Here is an 18,911-nt window from a genome sequence, read left to right on the forward strand (position 1 = left end):
GGAGGAGTCTTGTAATATTCAGTTGAGTGCGTCTCAAAATTTGTGGTAGTATGCTGCATGCTGCACAACCTTTTCATTATGAGAGAACAGCCCTTGCCACCATCTATCAATCAAGAAGCTGAGGAGCAGAAACATGAGGAAGATAAGGAGGAGGAAGTGGAACATGCAGAGGAAGGGAGGCTACAACGTAGACAGCTCCTTTCTGCCCAGGCTCTATGTGATCAGATAATTCATGAACAAAACCAGTAACCTCAACCACACCTCTCATTCACCAACAGTCTCACGCTTCTTACCTTTCCTCTATCACTGACCTTCACATTATCCTCTTTCTGACTACACAAAAGTAAAACTACCAGAAAATGCACATTCCAATCCAATTTTATAAATTCAATCATTGCATAATGCATACAAAATAGACAAATTATCCTTGCAGATTCCCTTAGTGCCTGCCTTCCTTGTGCCTTTGCCTTTCTTAGTGCTCCTACGAGGGGCTACCCCCAGTGGCTGCAGCATGGGTGGTGGAAAGCTGCTGATCTTCAATTGGGGAGACTGCAGATGGCCTTGGTCGTCAACCTCAAGCAGCTCTGGGCATATAAGGCCCGGCTTCTGACTGGAACATCACAGCCTGGGCATGCAACAGTCTGGATTGGCTGATTGACAGGCAACAGCAAAGGCACTGGCAGAGTGGCTGTCATCCTGAGAGGAAAGCAGGTTCGCCACTGCCATGCTCCTGGGGCAGTGCCTCAGCAATCATAAGAACAGATTGATGGACAGCTGTGATGCCTAATTCCAAAGGGGCAAAGAGTGTTAGAAAGGCAAGCCTGAAGGCTCTGTGCCTCAATGCGATGAGTATTCGGAATAAGGTGGATGAATTAACTGCGCAGATAGCAGTTAACGGGTATGATGTAATTGGCATCACGGAGACATGGCCCTAGAATGACCAAGGCTGGGAACTCAACATCCAGGGGTATTCAACATTTAGGAAGGATAGACAGAAAGAAAAAGGAGGCGGGGTGGCATTGCTGGTTAAAGAGGAAATTAATGCAATACTAAGAAAGGACATTAGCTTGGATGATGTGGAATCGGTATGGGTGGAGCTACGGAATACCAAGGGGCAGAAAACGCTCGTGGGAGTTGTGTGCGGACCACCAAACAGTAGTAGCAAGGTTGGGGACAGGATCAAACAAGAAATTAGGGATGCGTGCAATAAAGGTACAGCAGTTATCATGGGTGACTTTAACCTACATATTGATTGGGCTAACCAAACTGGTAGCAATGTGGTGGAGGAGGATTTTCTGGAGTGTATTAGGGATGGTTTTCTCGACCAATGTGTCGATGAACCAACTAGGGAGCTGGCCATCCTAGACTGGGTGATGTGTAATGAGAAAGGACTAATTAGCAATCTTGTTGTGCGAAGCCCCTTGGGGAAGAGTGACCATAATATGGTAGAATTTTCTATTAATATGGAGAGTGACACATTTAATTCAGAAACTAGGGTCCTGAACTTAAGGAAAGGTAACTTTGATGGTTTGAGGCGTGAATTGGCTAGAATACACTGGCAAATGAAACTTAAAGGGTTGACGGTGGATAGGCAATGACAAATATTTAAAGATCACATGGATGAACTTCAGCAATTGTACATCCCTGTCTGGAGTAAAAATAAAACGGGGAAGGTGGCTCAACCGTGGCTAACAAGAGAAATTAAGGATAGTGTTAAATCCAAGGAAGAGGAATATAAATTGGCCAGAAAAAGCAACAAACCTGAGGACTGGGAGAAATTTAGATTTCAGCAGAGGACGACAAAGGGTTTAATTAAGAGGGGGGAAAATAGAGTACGAGAAGAAGCTTGCCGGGAACATAAAAACTGACTGCAAAAGCTTCTATAGCTATGTGAAGAGAAAAAGATTAGTGAAGACAAACATAGGTCCCTTGCAGTCGGATTCAGGTGAATTTATAATGGGGAACAAAGAAATGGCAGACCAGTTAAACAAATACTTTGGTTCTGTCTTCACGAAGGAAGACACAAATAACCTTCCGGAAGTACTAGAGGACCGAGGGTTTAGTGAGAAGGAGGAATTGAAGGATATCCTTATTAGTCAGGTAATTGTATTAGGGAAATTGATGGGATTGAAGGTCGATAAATCCCCGGGGCCTGATAGTCTGCATCCTAGAGTACTTAAGGAAGTGGCCCTAGAAATAGTGGATGCATTGGTGATCATTTTCCAACAATCTATCGACCCTGGATCAGTTCCTATGGACTGGAGGGTAGCTAATTTAACACCACTTTTTAAAAAGGGAGGGAGGTAATTATAGACCGGTTAGCCTGACATCAGTAGTGGGGAAAATGTTGGAATCAATTATTAAGGATGAAATAGCAGCGCATTTAGAAAGCAGTGACAGGATCGGTCCAAGTCAGCATGGATTTATGAAGGGGAAATCATGCTTGACAAATCTTCTGGAATTTTTTAAGGATGTAACTAGTAGAGTGGACAAGGGAGAACCAGTGGATGTGGTGTATTTAGACTTTCAAAGGCTTTTGACAAGGTCCCACGCAAGAGATTGGTATGCAAAATCAAAGCATATGGTATTGGGGGTAATATACTGACGTGGATAGAGAACTAGTTGGCAGACAGGAAGCAGAGAGTTGGGATAAACGGGTCCTTTTCAGAATGGCAGGCAGTGACTATTGGAGTGCCGCAGGGCTCAGTGCTGGGACCCCAGCTCTTTACAATATACATCAACGATTTAGATGAAGGAATTGAGAGTAATATCTCCAAGTTTGCAGATGACACTAAACTGGGTGGTGGTGTGAGCTGTGAGGGGGATGCTAGGAGGCTGCAGGGTGATTTGGACAGGTTAGGTGAGTCGGCAAATGCATGGCAGATGCAGTATAATGTGGATAAATGTGAGGTTATCCACTTTGGGGACAAAAACACGAAGACAGAATATTATCTGAATGGCGGCAGATTAGGAAAAGGGAGGTGCAACGAGACTTGGGTGTCATGGTTCATCAGTCATTGAAAGTTGGCATTCACAGCAGGCGGTGAAGAAGGCAAATGGTATGTTGGCCTTCATAGCTAGGGGATTTGAGTATAGGAGCAGGGAGGTCTTACTGCAGTTGTACAGGGCCTTGGTGAGGCCTCACCTGGAATATTGTGTTCAGTTTTAGTCTCCTAATCTGAGGAAGGACATTCTTGCTATTGAGGGAATGCAGCGAAGGTTCACCAGACTGATTCCCGGGATGGCAGGACTGACATATGAGGAGAGACTGGATCAACTGGGCCTTTATACATTGGAGTTTAGAAGGATGAGAGGGGATCTCATAGAAATGTATAAGATTCTGACGGGACAGGACAGGTTAGATGCGGGTAGAATGTTTCCAATGTTGGGGAATTCCAGAACCAGGGGACACAGTCTTAGGATAAGGAGTAGGCCATTTAAGACTGAGATGAGGAGACACTTCTTCACTCAGAGAGTTGTTAACCTGTGGAATTCCCTGCCGCAGAGAGTTGTTGCCAGTTCATTGGATATATTCAAGAGGGAGTTAGATATGGCCCTTACGGCTAAGGGGATCAAGGGGTATGGAGAGAAAGCAGGAAACGAGTACTGAGGGAATGATCAGCCATGATCTTATTGAATGGTGGTGCAGACTGGAAGGGCCGAATGGCCTACTCCTGCACCTATTTTCTATGTTTTCTTTGAATGCCCTTTGTCTCCAGAGCCACAATGGCAGTAGTCTGAGCTTCCACTGCAGCACTAAGACCTTTGATGCAAGCTGTGATATCGGCTGTCAGATGCTGCATCATGATGGGTTCCACATGTGTCCTGATGGAAGTGACCACCCATTCCATGCTCTGTGCCAAGTTAGTGCTGGACTCCTCCATGCTCCTTAACATTGAGCACAGGCTTTCCAATGCATCATGCATTTGGTTATGTACACCCATCAGTCTTCTTCTGTAGCCTGGCCCATCAAAGTCCTCATCTGACTCCTTTGCAGCAGAATTAGTGTGCGACTTCACCCTCCGGCAAGCTGACCCCTGCGCTATCCTTTCCCCCTGCCCTGACTTCTGCGCACTTGTGTCCGGTGTCTCACCACATGCAGATCCCTCCACTATGCTATCCTCTAAAATATACTGAGAGCTGGAGGCTGAGAGTGTAAGCTGGAGTGACGGTGTCTCTTCATCTTCACTGTCTTTTTCCTCCCTCTTCTGACTGGGAAGGTTCCAGTTCTTTGGTATCTGAAATAAAAAGGGAACAAGGGTTGGTTTGTGGTGAGGGGTGAGGAGAAAATAAGAAGTGTGTGCTTACACCGTCTGTAGCTTGTGAGTCAGAACCTATTGTGGGCTGAGGGAGAAGTGGGATGAGAGAAGGAGAATTAAGTATGCAGATATACTCATCATCGATCCCTCCAAAATCCTCTCTCCCTCCCCCAGTGGCCACAGCCTCAGTGATGGCCGGCACTGTCCCCTCCATCAGGGTCAAAACATGCAGGCAGGCTTGCCCTCCTCCAGTTCTTTGCTGCTGCCTCCTGTTATGCACCACCTTTTCCTGCAAGAAAGAAGGAAGTGTGTCAGTGAGTGTCCTGCAATATGTTTGAGTGATGTGGCTGTCATGGTTGAATAGCTGCCAGGGTGTACAATCTATGAGTTATGGGTGAGAGGCTTGCAACAGTGCAAAGTGTGTGAGGGTGAGCTGAAGTTATGTATTGTAGGGTTGAGTACTGATTGATAGAGATTGTTGGTAGGTGGATGGTGGGGATGCAGTGCATTGAGCAATAGATGAGGCTAGTGCTGCAGTTGGTCGGAGATGCCATTTGAAGGTGAACTCATTCACCCTGACAACTCGTGTCAGATCGTTAAACTTCTTCCTGCACTGCATCCATGTTCTTGGAATTACAGTCCTGGCATTGATCTCTGCTACTTCATTCCACTGCCTCCTGAGCATATATCTGGAGGGCCTCCTGTCCTCCTGCGGATACCAGTTGCCTCTCCTTCTCTCCATGCCTTGCACCAAGACCTCCAGTGCATTGTTAGAAAACCTTGTTCCATGCTCTCTCGCATGTTCAAACATTGCGTAAAGTAAAACAACCCAGAAAAACTCACCATTTTTTACAGTCACAATGCACTAGCCACTGATGATATCAGGTCCCCTGTTAATGCGTGCAGCCAAAGAACAGCACAGGTAACCCTAACCCTGCATCGCAATGAGCGGGTGCAGGTTAATCACGTACTGCGATCCCCACGTCCCTTTTCGGGAGTTAGCCAATTTATCCCCCATTATGTTTAAGCAAATGTGCTTCAACAACCTTGTCCTTCCCAGTGTGTGTATTAATTTGGTTCCTGATAACCTCACTCTTCTGAGCCCAGTCCATGTTCATGTTCAGTGCTGAAGCAAAAATATGCATAACAAATGGTCATTAAAACCTATCACAATTCTTTGTACTTGCTTGACCATTGAATGAGTTACTGATAGTGAGAATTCTCTTTAAGTTAATCTTATCTTTAGGGGATTTTTGTTCTCTATGGCAATGATCAAGGGCAAAGCTAGGCATTTGTGTCACGATTTAATTTCTCATTGTAATCCTGCTCTTTTATATTGAAGCAGCCCATTCAGCTCAAATTTATGACAGTATAGGGGAGAATAATATCCAATGACACTGTAACATTGGGGGAATTTTAACCCCAAGGACGTGTGGGAGCTAAAAATGTAAACATTCTCAAACCTGACCTCGACTCGCCTCCAACTCGCCCACTTCTGGTTTTAACCGAGGTGAGTCGGGAGGCGGGCAACCAATCCACTGCCAGGAGGCAAGAAGGTGCGTAAAAGCTATAAGGAAGTTGCGTTCCTTCATTTCTACAGGATTTAAATTTTTAATCCATGAAGGCCGACAGATAAAAGGAGGCGATAAGGGCCGGATCCGTGAGCTCAGTGCATTTACAGCACTGCTTGTTGGCCAGGAAGAGCAGGAGTGTTTCACCCCCACCCCCACCCAAGCTCATCTCTTTACAGACCCCACAATGTCCGACTCCTGTCAACCTCCCCGCGATGTCCGATACATCCCCCAGCGGTCTCCAGCTCCCTACATTCCCCTCGATCCCCAACTCCCCGCACCCCCCTCGACCCCCAACTCCCCCCACCCCCCGCGATCTCTGATACCCCCCACCCCCCTCGATCTCTGACTCTCCCCCCACCCCTCGCGATCTCTGACTCTTCCCCCCCCCACCCCCCTCGATCCACAAATCCCCCCACCCCCCGCGATCTCTGACTCTCCCCCCACCCCTCGCGATCACTGACTCACCCCCCACCCCTCGCGATCTCTGACTCTCCCCCCCCACCCCCCTCGATCCACAAATCCCCCCACCTCCCGCGATCTCTGACTCTCCCCACCCCCCGCAATCTCTGACTCCCCCCACCCCCCGCGATCTCTGACTCTCCCCGCCCCCCGCGATCTCTGACTCTCCCCACCCCCCGCGATCTCTGACTCTCCCCACCCCCCGCGATCTCTGACTCCCCCCACCCCCCTCGATCTCTGACTCCCCCCACCCCCCTCGATCTCTGACTCCCCCCCACCCCCCTCGATCTCTGACTCCCCCCCCCACCCCCCTCGATCTCTGACTCCCCCTACCCCCCCGCGATCTCTGACTCTCCCCACCCCCCGCGATCTCTGACTCTCCCCGCCCCCCGCGATCTCTGACTCTCCCCGCCCCCCGCGATCTCTGACTCTCCCCACCCCCCGCGATCTCTGACTCTCCCCGCCCCCCGCGATCTCTGACTCTCTCCGCCCCCCGCGATCTCTCCCCCCAGCTCCCACAATCTCTGACTCCCCCCACCCCCCTCGATCTCTGACTCCCCCCACCCCCCGCGATCTATGACTCTCCCCCCACCCCCCGCGATCTCTGACTCTCCCCGCCCCCCGCGATCTCTGACTCTCCCCGCCCCCCGCGATCTCTGACTCTCCCCACCCCCCGCGATCTCTGACTCTCCCCACCCCCCGCGATCTCTGACTCCCCCCAGCTCCCACAATCTCTGACTCCCCCCACCCCCCTCGATCTCCGACTCCCCCCACTCCCCGCGATCTCTGATACTCCACACCCTTACGCGATCTCCGACTGCTTGCTACCTGCAATCTCTGACTCCCCCCAGCTCACACAATCTCTGACTCGCCCCACCCCCTGCGATTTCTGACTGCTCACCCTCTGAAATCTCTGTCTCCCCCAACAACCCCGTGATCTCTCACTCCCCCCAACCTCCACGATCGGCAACTGCTCCCCCCTCTCCCCCCCCCCCCCCCCACAATGTCCGATTCCCCCTGCGATTGCCTCCCCCATCCCCCACGATTTCCCCCTACCACCTTCCCACCGCGATCTCCTACTTGCCTGGTATCCGCTCCCCAACTGCTTTCCCATCCTACAGGTGGCCCGACTGTCAAGCAAGGGTGGCTGTCAGGCAGGAAACCTGTTGAGAAAATTTTAGCGTGTCCTGTATTTAATTTTTGCAGGACATCCGGGAAACCTATACTTTCAGCTTTCCTGTCCGGAAATCCTGCCCCAACTCTCTTCCCGGTCCTGAGTAAATATCGGGCCCGTCATTTCTAGAATTTTTAGCCAGCTGGTTACCAGCAAACCATAGATCTAGTGTAATGGAGCTTTTTGTAGTGCTGACAGTTTAATTTATTGGATGCCATGGAGCATGAAGCCAATTCCTGCTAAATGCCATTTTGCTGATCTCTCACTCCCTTCCTCTCAAGGAAAAATAATGTCAATTCAATCAGTCAGTTCGGTTCTTTAGTGGGTTTTGCTTCTATTCTATAGTCACTTGTCTACATGCAGAAAGAGACACATATTTCAGTAGCCAAATCTTTAACCGACAGTGTGCAATGCAGCAAAGAGAAATGGTTGTGCAAATGAGATGTTACTGATGTTTATGGGAGATTTTTTTCAGAGCCTGTTTGCATTCAGCAATATGCAGTAAAGAGAAAAATATATCGACGTTTGTAAATACCATCTAGTCCATAAAAGATGTACTTTAACCTTGTGGAGGAAAAAAATATCTGCATCCCATTTCAAAAAGGAATGCACTGAAAATAGGGGATGGCAATATAATTGGTACCACACTACTGATTCCACAATCAGGCCCTTCCAGTGAGGAGCGGCATCTATACAGAGCGCAGGTCAGCAAATTATAGTCATGCAGCCCATAAATGATGGAAATTCATGTGCATGTGGGCCTGTGATTTGACGACCTGCATTGCTTGCCAGAGCTGCTCCCCATTTGGATTGCCCTTACATTTATTTAAAATTTTGTCGCAGCAAAATATTCCAACATCGCAGTTTCCGCAGAGATAAAACATATGAAATGTGTAAAACTAAAGCAGAGTCAGAAAATTCTGAAAATTTACAGATTAGTCAGAGTCTGAAAGAGAAAAATTATTTAATGTTATGGGTGAGACCTTCATCAAAATCCAGTACTGCTAGTTCTGATAAAGAGTTGCATTTGAAAACTTAACCTCTCTCTCTTTCTGATGCTGAACAACTTGGTCTGTATTTCCACATTTTCTGTTTAGTTCAATGCTTTCAGCACTATTTTTTTGATTTGTTTTATTTTTCTTTAAAAATGTTTTCTTAACTTTATCTTTTCTTTGCAAGCTCTGCTGCTCAAAACTCGCGGGTTGGAGAGCAGGACTTAGTGACTTTTTCCAGTGAATAGCTGGGAAAGTACTAGATTCAATCCCTAGTCAGTGCCGAGTCATCCGATCTCAGCTGGAGAGAGGGCCGGGGAGATGTAATTGGATTTAGTGTCCCTGGTTGGAGAGAAGAAAATTGGATCCTGATCTCTATCCAACAATCGCTGCTGAAAGTGGGCACATGTGAATATCGAGTGAGGACAAGAACGGGCTCATTTAAGGAGTTTGCGTCATAGCTGAGATGAGTTCTCGTGCTAAAAATTCGGGGGCTTAATGGTACACATTACCAGTAAAACATTGCGTTAAGAGGGCAACCGCCGCTCTTTTACCAGCTGGTGGTGGGACCCCCGACATCCTCCATTTTCCCAGGCCCAGCAGTGCTGCCGGTAAGATCCATTGCTCTGCAAATTAAAATGATGAAGAGATGGCATCAGTAGGCAAATAACGGCAACTTAACATCACCATGGCAAACTTGGACCTTAGCACTGAATTCAACGCTGAGTTCTAAGCTAGCCATGTAAACTGACAGAGACGCTGTCAGCATCTCTTAAAGAGACACATACATCTTTCAGGTAAGTTTGCATTTTAAGTTGTTGGACTATGTTTTTATGATTTTATTGAAGTAGTGGTTTGCTGCAATCAAATGTTTTTCAAGCGTGTAGGGAGTGCTACTGAATGCTTGCAAGGTCTCAGATGGTAAAAGAAAGTCTCTGAAAAAACAGAAAATACTCAGTAGACCAGGCAGAATCCATGGAGAGAGTGAGTTCACTTCTCAGGTCAAGATGTTGCCTGACCTCCTGAGTAGTTCTAGCATTTTATGCTGTCATTTCAGATTTTCAGCATCCACTTGCAGAGTGAAGAGGAAGACGCAGAAGAGGAAGAAGCCGATAAGGAGGTAGCAGAAGGAAGGATGCAACCAAGACCACCCTCCCGTTCTGGTCGGGATAGCCAGGATCGAATCATCTGTTTACCAGCAACAGCAACCCCAATTCCCCTTTCAATATTAGTCACAAACCTTACCTTTCCTCTGTTATTGACCATCACTCAGTGGTGAAATAAAAGCCACCACAAAGCAAACTTTCCAATCCAACTTTATACATCTATCCATCCAATATGGCATCAAGAAATCAACTCATCACCCTTATGCATTCTCTTAGTGACTGTCTTGTGTGTGCCTTTGCCTATCCTACTGATGTCACGCAGTGCTACCCCAGTGGCTGCAGCGTGGCTGATGGAAGGCTGCTGACTTTCAGTGGGGGACACTGCAAAAGGCCTTGCTGGTCGACCTTGAGGAGCTGGTGGATGGGAGTGTCAAATCAAATGACTGTGTTTCTTCTTTACTCTCCTCTCCCTCTTCTTAGCCAACCACTGACTGGGCAGGCTGCATTTCTTGGGTGTGTGAAATGAAGGGAGGGCAGGAAAGCAAGAGATGCATGCCAGAATGAGGATAACGTATGAAAATACCAGAATCTTGTATCCATTTTGCCCTGCTGCTGGCCAAGGGCTCAACCATGCCCCTGCCGATGTTGGCCTGCACGTCTCCTCCAAGGGGGTGAGGTGAAGCTAGGAATGAGAGATTTGATTGGCACAGATTGTTGGTCGGTGAGTGATTGGGGGAGGGTGGGGCATGGGAGTCATGCATTGAGCAGTTTGTGAGGTTAGTGGTGCAGTTGGTAGGAGACGGCTTTTGAAGATGCATTTACTGACTTTGACCAGTGGTCTGAGGTCATGAAACTTCTTTGGGCAATGGAGCCAGGTGGTGGCAGTGAATTCCTCGATGATCTGGTCCCAATCATTCTTTCTGGAGGGCCTCCTGGCCCCTGTGGAAAGAGGACCTCGCTTGCAGTGTTGACACCCTGCACAAAACTGGAGTGCTGTGTGTGGGACCCTGGATGTCCCTTCCCTGGCTTGCTGAGGCACTTGTGTTAGTGCTGAAGCACTTTTTGAGGCTCGGAAGGGAATTTTGTGTTAAAAGTTGAAGTTACCCATTTGGGACTTTTTAATGTTAATTTTCTTTTAAATGTTAATTTTCTTTTAAAGGTAATAAGGGGTGAAAACTGCATTTTTCACTTTTTTTATTTTTGTTAGTTCAGATGGCATTGCTCTTTTAATTTCCACAGTACCTAGCAAACTCTATTGCCTCGCTTCCAGAGGCTGTTTGGAAGCTGGACCGCCTCTCCTGGATGGGAACTTCGATTCCCATGCCTGAACTAATGCCACTAGGAGGATGTTACACAGTAAGTTAACGCCAGGCTAAAAACATTTATCCCCCAGTGCGAATTTCTCCCTGGTCGCGCATTGTCCTATTTAAGCAGCTGTTAACCCGAGGCTGCGGTGACACCAGGAACTCTCGTGGCGGCCACAAATTTTTAGCCCTAGCTAGTGTATTGCCCAGGTTATTATCGAAGACTGAACAAGCTACATCACAAGCAGCCTGCGCTTGTGCATCAACCAGCACTGAGATTTGTGAAGTGAACACCTTAAGCAATATGCTACCAATTTATAAGGTGAGTCAAAGAAACCTCGGTTAAATTAAATATATGCCGAATTGTTGTGGACACCTAACACAGGCCAAGTTTTCATGCTAAATACAGTTAATCATAACCAAGGTCCCTGTAATTCTGCAACACCTCAAGGCCAGTTTCTGATTGTACATACTTTATTGTTATTACACTACATTTTTGTTGTGTGATGATAAGAAATTGATTAAATTCTATTATACTTATCTTTGGTATACATTGGAATACATGCAGGGCCCTGGAAGATTTGAAGACAAATTACTTTTCAAATCATTTGGAGTATTTAATTTGTTGATGTGATTGTTTGCCTCCACTAATTGCATGTGGCATGCAAATGGAATAAAACATAGTTGTTATTTATTCCTATGATATGTGTGATACAAAGAAGAATCAGCTTTGGGGGTCCTCAGAATGTAATTCAGTTCCAAAATACCTGGCAGCAGTACTGGCAATACTTCAAGAAAATTCACTGTTAATTTTAGTCATTCAGAATTCAAGTCATTTATCATGGGACTTATTTGGCATGACTAATAGAAGTTCGAAGTCAAGTTTAATTTCTGGAATTTTCCATCCGCCAAAACTAAGTCTCAATCCCCCGCTAAAGCCTGGGAAAAAGCAGAAAGATATTTGCATAATGTTGAAAGATCTGAAGCAGACAGAAAATGCCTTTCTGAATTCTGGTTCTGGTTGCACCAGCCAGATTCTGAGAGACATTGCTAATATAGAAACACTTTCACATACATCTAGAGAATTTAAATTATAAGAGCTTCAAATACTAAATCTTTTCTCACATAGGTCACATTTAGAGACCGCATGGATGAACTACAACAATTGTACATTCCTGTCTGTCGTAAAAATAAAAAAGGGAAGGTGGCTCAACCGTGGCTATCAAGGGAAATCAGGGATAGCATTAAAGCCAAGGAAGTGGCATACAAATTGGCCAGAAATAGCAGAGAACCCGGGGACTGGGAGAAATTTAGAACTCAGCAAAGGAGGACAAAGGGTTTGATTAGGGCAGGGAAAATGGAGTACGAGAAGAAGCTTGCAGGGAACATTAAGACGGATTGCAAAAGTTTCTATAGATATGTAAAGAGAAGAAGGTTAGTAAAGACAAACGTAGGTCCCCTGCAGTCAGAATCAGGGGAAGTCATAACGGGGAACAAAGAAATGGCGGACCAATTGAACAAGTACTTTGGTTCGGTATTCACTGAGGAGGACACAAACAACCTTCCGGATATAAAAGGGGTCGGAGGGTCTAGTAAGGAGGAGGAACTGAGGGAAATCCTTATTAGTCGGAAAATTGTGTTGGGGAAATTGATGGGATTGAAGGCCGATAAATCCCCAGGGCCTGATGAACTGCATCCCAGAGTACTTAAGGAGGTGGCCTTGGAAATAGTGGATGCATTGACAGTCATTTTCCAACATTCCATTGACTCTGGATCAGTTCCTATGGAGTGGAGGGTAGCCAATGTAACCCCACTTTTTAAAAAAGGAGGGAGAGAGAAAACAGGGAATGACAGACCGGTCAGCCTGACATCGGTAGTGGATAAAATGATGGAATCAATTATTAAGGATGTCATAGCAGTGCATTTGGAAAGAGGTAATATGATAGGTCCAAGTCAGCATGGATTTGTGAAAGGGAAATCATGCTTGACAAATCTTCTGGAATTTTTTGAGGATGTTTCCAGTAGAGTGGACAAGGGAGAACCAGTTGATGTGGTATATTTGGACTTTCAGAAGGCTTTCGACAAGGTCCCACACAAGAGATTAATGTGCAAAGTTAAAGCACATGGGATTGGGGGTAGTGTGCTGACATGGATTGAGAACTGGTTGTCAGACAGGAAGCAAAGAGTAGGAGTAAATGGGGACTTTTCAGAATGGCAGGCAGTGACTAGTGGGGTACCGCAAGGTTCTGTGCTGGGGCCCCAGCTGTTTACACTGTACATTAATGATTTAGACGAGGGGATTAAATGTAGTATCTCCAAATTTGCGGATGACACTAAGTTGGGTGGCAGTGTGAGCTGCAAGGAGGATTCTATGAGGCTGCAGAGCGACTTGGATAGGTTAGGTGAGTGGGCAAATGCATGGCAGATGAAGTATAATGTGGATAAATGTGAGGTTATCCACTTTGGTGGTAAAAACAGAGAGACAGACTATTATCTGAATGGTGACAGATTAGGAAAAGGGCAGGTGCAAAGAGACCTGGGTGTCATGATACATCAGTCATTGAAGGTTGGCATGCAGGTACAGCAGGCGGTTAAGAAAGCAAATGGCATGTTGGCCTTCATAGCGAGGGGATTTGAGTACAAGGGCAGGGAGGTGTTGCTACAATTGTACAGGGCCTTGGTGAGGCCACACCTGGAGTATTGTGTACAGTTTTGGTCTCCTAACCTGAGGAAGGACATTCTTGCTATTGAGGGAGTGCAGCGAAGGTTCACCAGACTGATTCCCGGGATGGCGGGACTGACCTATCAAGAAAGACTGGATCAACTGGGCTTATATTCACTGGAGTTCAGAAGAATGAGAGGGGACCTCATAAAAACGTTTAAAATTCTGACGGGGTTAGACAGGTTAGATGCAGGAAGAATGTTCCCAATGTTGGGGAAGTCCAGAACCAGGGGACACAGTCTAAGGATAAGGGGGAAGCAATTTAGGACCGAGATGAGGAGGAATTTCTTCACCCAGAGAGTGGTGAACCTGTGGAATTCTCTACCACAGAAAGTTGTTGAGGCCAATTCACTAAATATATTCAAAAAGGAGTTAGATGAAGTCCTTACTACTAGGGGAATCAAGGGGTATGGTGAGAAAGCAGGAATGGGGTACTGAAGTTGCATGTTCAGCCATGAACTCATTGAATGGCGGTGCAGGCTAGAAGGGCCGAATGGCCTACTCCTGCACCTATTTTCTATGTCTATGTTTCTATGTTTCAAAGGATTCGCTTATTAAATCGAATTCCCTGAAAGCAGAGTGTCAGTCTCGTCTCTGAAATGAGTGTAATTCCTGAGGCATACCTCTCTACACCGTATCACTTGTACCCATCAACTATTGTGAAATTGAAACAACAGCTCAGGGGCTCTGTGCTATTATTTACATTAATTCAGAACAACTTCAAAGAAAGGAAATTCTAGAGAGTATTACTTACATTGAAATTACATTGAAGTTACAGCACTGAAACAGACAGAAACACAGCCGGACAGAAGAGGAGTAGGCAGGTAGTGATTGAGTCCCCTGTGTCCGTCTCGCTCTTCAACCGGTACTCTGTTCTGAGTACAGGTGAGGGCGATGGTGCCTCTGGGGAGTGCAGCCAGAGCCAAATCCACGGCACCACGGTTGGCTCAGCTGCACGGGGCGGGGGGAAGAAGAATGAAGATCTATAGTGGTAGGGGATTCAATAGTCAGGGAAACAGACAGGCGTTTCTGCAGCCGCAGACGTGACTCCAGGATGGTATGTTGCCTCCCTGGTGCCAGGGTCAAGGATGTCACCAAGCAGCTGCAAAGCATTCTGGGGGGAGAGGGTGAACAGCCAGAGGTCGTGATCCACATCGGGACCAATGACATGGGTAGAAAGAGGGATGAGGTCCTGCAAGCAGAGTTTAGGGAGCTAGGAGAGAGATTAAAAAGCAGGACCTCAAAGGTAGTAATCTCCGGATTACTCCTGGTGCCACGAGCTAGTGAGTACAGAAATAAGAGGAAAGAGCAGATGAATGCGTGGTTGGAGAGATGGTGCAAGAAGGAAGGCTTTAAATTCCTGAGGCATCGGGATCGCTTCTGGGGGAAGGTGGGACCTGTACAAACCGATCAGGTTGCACCTCATCAGTGCCGGGACCAATATCCTCGCGAGGGGGTTTGCTACTGCTATTGGATGGGGTTTAAATTGCTTGGCAGGGGGATGGGAACCTGAGAATAGATTCAGTAGGGAGGGGAGTAAAGCTGGAATTAGAAAGCAAAAATGTAGAAAGTGAGTTTGAAGGACAGAGGAAACAAGCAGGAAAAAAAGATTTAAAAAAATTAAAAGCTCTTTGTTTAAATGCATGTAGAATTCGTAACAAAATAGATGAGTTGACCGCACAAATTTATACAAATGGGTATGATCTGATAGCCATTACAGTGACATGGTTGCAAGGTGACCAGGACTGGGAACTAAATATTCAGGGGTATTTGACAATTCGGAAGGACAGACAGAAAGGAAAAGGAGGTGGGGTAGCACTGTTAATAAAGGATGAGATCAGTGCGTTAGCGAGAAACGATATTGGCTCAGAAGATCGAGATGTTAAATCAATTTGGGTGGAGATAAGGAATAATAAAGGGAAAACGTCGCTGGTGGGCATAGTCTATAGGCCTCCTAACAGTAGCTACACTGTTGGACAGAGTATAAATAAATAAATAATGGAGGCTTGTAATAAAGGAATGGCAATAATCATGGGTGATTTTAACCGTCATATTGATTGAAGAAAGAAAATTGGCCAGGGTAGCCTTGAGGAGGAGTTCATAGAGTATATCCAGGATAGTTTCCTTGAACAGTACGTTGCGGAACCAGTCAGGGAGCAGGCTATCTTAGATCTAGTACTGTGCAATGAGGCAGGATTAATAAATGATCTTGTAGTAAAAGATCCTCTAGGAATGAGTGACCATAACGTGGTTGAATTTCAAATTCAGTTGGAGAGGAAGAAAATTGGTTTTCAAACCAGGGTTCTAAGCTTAAATAAAGGAGACTACAAAAGTATGAAGGCAGAGTTGATAAAGTGGACTGGGAAAATAGATTAAAGTATGGAAAGGTTGATGAGCAGTGGCAGACATTTAAAGAGATATTTCATAACTCGCAACAAAAATATATCCCAATGAGAAGGAAAGACTGTAAGAGAAGGGATAACCATCCGTGGCTAACTAAGCAAATAAGGGAGGGTATCAAATTGAAAACAAAGGCACATAATGTGGCCAAGACTAGTGGGAGGCCAGAGGATTGGTTAATTTTTAAAAGCCTGCAGGGAACGACTAAAAAACTGATTAAGAGACGGAAGATAGATTATGAAAGTAAACTAGCACAAAATATTAAAACAGATAGTAAGAGTTTCTATAGGTACATTAAAAGGAAAAGAGTGGCTAAAGTAAATGTTGGTCCCCTGGAGGATGAAACTAGGGAATTAATAATGGAGAACAGGGAAATGGCAGAAACGTTGAACAAATATTTTGTATCGGTCTTCATGGTAGATGACACTAAAAACATCCCAATAGTGGATAATCAAGCGGCTATAGGGAGGGAGGAACTTAATACAATCACTGTCACTAATGAAGTAGTACTCGGTAAAATAATGGGACTAAAGGCAGACAGGTCCCCTGGACCTGATGGCTTACATCCTAGGGTCTTAAGAGAAGTGGCTGCAGAGATAGCGGATGCATTGGTTGTAATCTACCAAAATTCCCTGGATTCTGGGGCAGTCCCAGCAGATTGGAAAACCGCAAATGTAACACCCCTATTTAAAAAAGGAGGCAGACAAAAAGCAGGAAGCTATAGACCAGTTATCCTGACATCTGTCGTTGGGAAAATGCTGGAGTCCATTATTAAAGAAGCAATAGCGGGACATTTGGAAAAGCATGATTCAATCAAGCAGAGAGTCAGCATGGTTTTATGAAAGGGAAATCATGTTTGACAAATTTACTGGAGTTCTTTGAGGATGTAACAAGCAGGGTGGATAAGGGGGAACCAGTGGATGTGGTATATTTGGATTTCCAGAAGGCATTCGATAAGGTGCCACATAAGAGGTTACTGCACAAGATAAAAGTTCACGGGGTTGGGGGTAATATATTAGCATGGTAGAGGATTGGCTAATTAACAGAAAACAGCGAGTCGGGATAAATGGGTCATTTTCCGGTTGGCAAACAGTGACTAGTGGGGCACCGCAGGGATTGGTGCTGGGCTCTCAACTATTTACAATCTATATTAATGATTTGGATGAAGGGACCGAGTGTAACCTCGTCAAGTTTGCTGATGATACAAAGATGGGCGGGAAAGCAAATTGTGAGGAGGATACAAAAAATCTGCAAAGGGATATAGACAGACTAAGTGAGTGGACAAAAATTGATACATGGCGTATAATGTGGGAAAATGTGAGGTTATCCACTTTGGCAGAAATAATAGAAAAGCAAATTATAATTTAAATGGAGAAAAATTTCAAAGTGCTGCTGAACAAAGAGATCTGGGGGTCCTTGTGCATGAAACACAAAAAAGTGAGTATGCAGATACAGCAAGTAATCAGGAAGGCAAATGGAATGTTGGCCTTTTCTTGCAAGGGGGATAGAGTATAAAAGCAGAGAAGTCCTGCTACAACTGTACAGGGTATTGGTGAGGCCACACCTGGAATACTGCGTACAGTTTTGGTCTCTATTTAATGAAGGATATACTTGCTTTGGAGGCTGTTCAGAGAAGTTTCACGAGGTTGATTCGGAAGATGAGGGGGTTGACTTTTGAAGATAGTTTGAGTAGGTTGGGCCTATACTCATTGGAGTTCAGAAGAATGAGAGGTGATCGTATTGAAACTTATAAGATAATGTGGGGGCTCGACAAGGCAGAGAGGATATTTCCACTCATAGGGGAAACTAAAACTAGGGGATATAGCCTTAGAATAAGGGGTCGCCCATTTAAAATTGAGATGAGGAGAAATCTCTTCTCTCAGAGGGTTGTAAATCTATGCAACTCTCTGCCCCAGAGAGCTGTGGAGACTGGCTCATTGAATATACTTAAGGTAGAAATACAGATTTTTGAGTGATAAGGGAGTAAAGGGTTATGGGGAGCAGGCAGGGAAGTGGAGCTGAGTCCATGATCAGATCAGCCTTGATCTTATTAAATGGCGGAGCAGGCTCGCGGGGCAAAATAGCCTACCCCTGCTCCTATTTCTTCTGTTCTTATGTTCTTAAACTGGCCATTCGGCCCAACAGGTCTGTGCCGGCATTTATGCTCCACACGAGCTTCTTCCCACCACACTTCATCCCACCCTATCAACCAATCTTTCTATTCCTTTCTCCCTCAGGTGCTTATCTAGCTTCCCCCTAAATGCATCAATGCCTGAGCCACGCCATGTGGTGGCGAGTCCCACATTCTCACCATTCTGAGTAACGAAGTGCATTCATTCTTGCCAAGGCTGCCGGATTTTTAAAAATAGTCAACAGTTCCAATGCAGCAAAACTCAACTACAATGCTGACTGTTTGAACAAAAAGAGGTGTTTCAAGACAGAAATGTTTGGGAAGGTCCTGTAAACAGCGTACAATTCATTAACACCTTTAACATGTAACTCTAGTTTTCAATTTTTTTTTAAACAAGATTTTAGATAGACAAGAATGGGCTAGAACCTCCGCTTTTTTTGCATGCTTAACGCCCACTTAACGCCCATTTTACCGCTGAAATGATGTATAATGCCCATATATCGGCCATTTTGGCACAAAATAGAAACTTACAGGCATTTTTAGGAAACTTATCGCCAAATGTTACTTTCGCCATGTGCTTAACACCGGGAAAAAATATTACCGCCCGTCCACTTTTTTGGGGCAGAATCAGCAGAATGGGTAAAATCAGCATTACTTTCCGCACTGATTTAACGCCGAGATTCAATAATACTGCCCGCCCACCATTTTTTGTCATAAAGAGCATATTTACCGAAACTAGCGGCCATGAGATCACCCAGCGTCAATTTCGTCACCTCGCACACAACGCCCA

At 45.7% G+C, this 18,911-nt stretch overlaps 1 protein-coding gene across 3 annotated transcripts in view; it reads left to right on the forward strand.

The window, feature by feature from the left end:
* The window catches only part of LOC139276002 (RNA-binding Raly-like protein), a 783,670-nt gene that overhangs the window by 700,879 nt on the left and 63,880 nt on the right, over positions 1 to 18,911 (forward strand). The window contains exon 8 of one of the 3 annotated variants that reach the window (XM_070893332.1): positions 9,516 to 9,578. The exons of the other annotated variants lie outside the window; for them this stretch is intronic. The gene's annotated coding sequence lies outside the window, so the exon portion shown is untranslated. Of the gene's footprint in view, positions 1 to 9,515; positions 9,579 to 18,911 lie in introns of those variants that run through there. 3 annotated transcript variants of the gene reach the window in all.

This window comes from Pristiophorus japonicus, chromosome 1 (assembly GCF_044704955.1).
Source record: "Pristiophorus japonicus isolate sPriJap1 chromosome 1, sPriJap1.hap1, whole genome shotgun sequence".
Classification (NCBI taxonomy): domain Eukaryota; kingdom Metazoa; phylum Chordata; class Chondrichthyes; family Pristiophoridae; genus Pristiophorus; species Pristiophorus japonicus.